We start from the raw sequence: 3967 nt of genomic DNA, 5'->3' as shown, positions 1-3967 counted from the left end.
ACATGAGAGGTGGGATCAGGTACCATGGAGGAGTGAGCATCCCCTGTCGACGGGTCACACCCGCCGTGTGCTCCTTGTCATGACCGGGAAATAACGGAAAAATCCGTCGACAATTCAGAGTTTAAGTAATGGCCTAATAATTAGTAGGGAAAACGTCAGTCAGCATTTGACTCAATGATCAATTGTATTTGCTGACAAGGTCATTGTATCGACCATAGTATTTACGAAATGATGACTTTAAACGAGACTGTTGATATTCTTGTTTCATCAACTTGTTTGTCAATAATTTACCTCCTTTTAGAAATTGTACATACGTAGAGCATGTTCTTGCGTATCGAATCAACTGAGAGATAGGGTGATGAAGGTATTTTGCTGCATAAGTAACGGAAGTTGACGATTTAAAAGTTAAAGTAATCACGGTTATCATAAAACTTGGTTGTTAGATTACCATTAACGTCGTTTTCAAGTAAAATATCCAAATATGAAACAGATGTGTCAGACTCTGTGGTATCTTTTATCTCAAGCTCACCGGGATATATCGTATCGACATAAGAATGGGAATAAGTATTGTTAATTGACAATACGTCGTCGATATATCTAAATGTCGAATTGAAGGCCACAGCAAGTGTTTTCTTCTTTTCACGTACAAAATTTTGGACAAATTCTGCTTCATATGAATACAAAAAAGGTCTGCTAGTAACGGATACACATGGAAATAAAGGAGAGGACTACTTAAAAAAAAATAATGAACACTGAAACCTCATTTTTTTTTTTCTTTTAAGGAAATAATTCAATTAGTTCGCGAACTTTCTGTTCACCCCTCGTATACATGTGAAGATATGAAGTGTCGTAAATATTATCTATTATATATATATATTATATATTATATATATATATATATATATATATATATATATATATATATATATATATATATATATATATATATATATATATATATATATATATATATATATATATATATATATATAGAGGATATTCAATGTTTTGTAGATGAATATGGAATTTATTTCACGAGTGGGACAGGATTTTTTGATATTTTCACGAGTGCGAAGCACGAGTGAAAATATCAAAAAATCCTGTCTCACGAGTGAAATAAATTCCATATTCATCTACAAAACATTGAATTTTCTGTTTATTACATTTTCTTTGATTTTCCCTTTGCCTCTGTCTTTTCTTAACATAGTGGCATAGCTAGGTTTGACGTCATAGTTGAGCAGTTGAGACGTCATAGCTTAGCAGTTGTGAGATTGAAAACATTACATAGCATGGATTTTAGCAATATATTTGGGAAGAAAATTGCAGTTTTAGCTCTATCAAGATGTTTAGTTTCTATCTATATCTTATGACAGGCCAGAAATTATTTTTTACTTTACTTTGATATCCTTTCACACTGTGAGAGAATATCATTTTGGTATTCTTTCACACTGTGAGAGAATATCACTTTTATTCAATAAATAAATCACAGTGTTTCACTGTTGAAAATGTAATAAATATATATATACGAGGGGTTATCAAAAAGTTCGTGGACTGACGCGATAAAATTAATGATATGTAGTCTTTGCTTACAAAATTTAAGCGGAACATAAAACAACAAAAGTTTAAGAAATGTTGAAAATTTTGGCTTGATACGTTGATAATTTGCCATATTATTCTAAAATTAAAAAGACTTTATGTGATCACCCGGCGCTGTCGCCGTTTAGTGTCATGACGTCTGCTTAACGTTATTGTTTCTTAATGTCCGCTCTCTCTACCTCATACACTTATCTTGATGAGATTACCTGGAGTTAAGTAAGGACTTAAACCCGTCTTATTTATATGAATTTACAATGTCATGAGCAGCTGTTTTCAACGCATATAATATTGTAAATGGATCTTTACATGGGGAAAGATCCTCACTTGATTATGCCAGAATACTTAGCTTGTTGGAGTTCAATTTCTACCACACATGATTAACGTCACTTTTCGACGTGACTGACTTTTGACACCCTGACTACAAATCGACACCAACTGTGCATATTTCAACTCTCTGAATCTTTTTGGGCATTAAAAAACAAGTTCTCTGGATGCATTTTATTTTTCTGTAGCCAGATTAAACATTCCTTAGGTCAATACCAGTTTTTTCAGGAGCGAAACTCTATAGAGTGTTTGAAAAAGAAACCCCTCCCCCTTTTTGACGTTATTTTCAAGTCTATAATTGTTTGGACACTCCATATAAAATTTACGATAAGATTTCATAGAAATTACAGAATGGGGTAAAAATTGCAAATTTTACTGAACAAATGTGTCGTACCACATACCTGAATTAATGAGATTTTTTGATGACAAATACTCATATCTAAAGAGTCTTTCTGTTACAACTAGGTTTTAAAAAAAAAAATGTCGTATTAGAGGTTGCGCCGCCTGGACATACCTTTGCTTACAAAAACACTAACAATTTATTAAAAAATAAAAATTATGATTTATGGTTTATTCTATAGATAGAAAAGATAATGTTAACTAAATGTGTAAAAATTCATTGATGTACCTACAGCGGTTTTAATTTTATGGTGCTAGTCCACGAACTTAACTTTTTGATAACCCCTCGTATATATATATATATATATATATATATATATATATATATATATATATATATATATATATATATATATATATATATATATATATATATATATATATATATATATATATATATATATATATATATATATATATATATATATATATATATATATATATATATATATATATATATATATATATATATATATATATATATATATATATATATATATATATATATATATATATATATATATATATATATATATATATATATATATATATATATATATATATATATATAATGTAATATAATATAATATAATATAATATAATATAATGCTTTTCATTCTTGTAGCAAATCAAGAACATTTAATCTGCTTGCAGAACTTCTCGCAAAGAAATTACAAGCAAAGAAACATTTGAAGGTAAAGCTAATGCTCCTAAAAGCCCCTATCTTTACCGCTCACATGAATATGTACTGCTACAAAGGAGAAACTTCAGACATACTCTGCAACAGCAAAGAATTTATGGAAATTTTTAAACACATACTCATTTCAAAAGTCAGAAAAATCAAAATGAAAAGGCTTTTTCCACACTTTATTAAACAATTTCTCATGATAAATTAAAGACTTGTCTTTTTGATATCATAAATAACTGCTTCTCCACTAACTCTCAAATTTTCATATATTGTGATTGGTCATTTAAACTAGAGCAAAGCTCGATGAAAAGCAACGAGTAGTCTTCTGTGCTGTTTTGACCGGAAGTGACGTCAACAAAAGAAAGGGATTAGTTAAGACGTCTCCAGTGACTTTGAAATTTCAATTTAGCATCAAAATCTGCAGAATAAGCTATTTCTGGCTACTTCCGGTTTGACAGGAAGTGATGTCGAGGGATGAAAAAATTGGTTGGAAGTTCTGGTTATAGTAATTAACCAATAACATGTCGAAAACGGCAAAAATATACATTTTTTGACTACTTCCGTTTTGGCCGGAAGTGACGTCAATTGACGACTTTCAACAATCTAACTCGCTTCTACTTGTCATTTTGAACAATTATTGTTTCTTTGATGTATCAAAAATTTTCAATAGTTTTTGAGATATTAAGAAAACACTTTCAGCCCTTGTAGATCCCTTATTTTAGGGGCCAGCCCCTATTTGTCGATATCAAATAAAAGAGCTTGTCATTCTGCACAACTTTTGCTATGTATGTTTTAACTGAATATTTACAAGTAAAAAAATATTCTTGAAAAAAAATGCTTAAAATTTTGATATTCTCAATATGACTATTTTTGGAGCATACCGAGCGTCAGCGTGCGGCACTTCCGGGAAAAATGAACTACTCAGTACACATTTAAAAACATTGCTCTATCATCGCTGAA

The sequence above is a fragment of the Saccostrea echinata genome, unplaced genomic scaffold (assembly GCF_033153115.1).
Source record: "Saccostrea echinata isolate AGI-Se365-2 ecotype Australia unplaced genomic scaffold, CSIRO_AGI_Sech_v1 ptg000052l, whole genome shotgun sequence".
Lineage (NCBI taxonomy): Eukaryota > Metazoa > Mollusca > Bivalvia > Ostreida > Ostreidae > Saccostrea > Saccostrea echinata.
Note: the sequence above shows the minus strand (reverse complement) of the source record.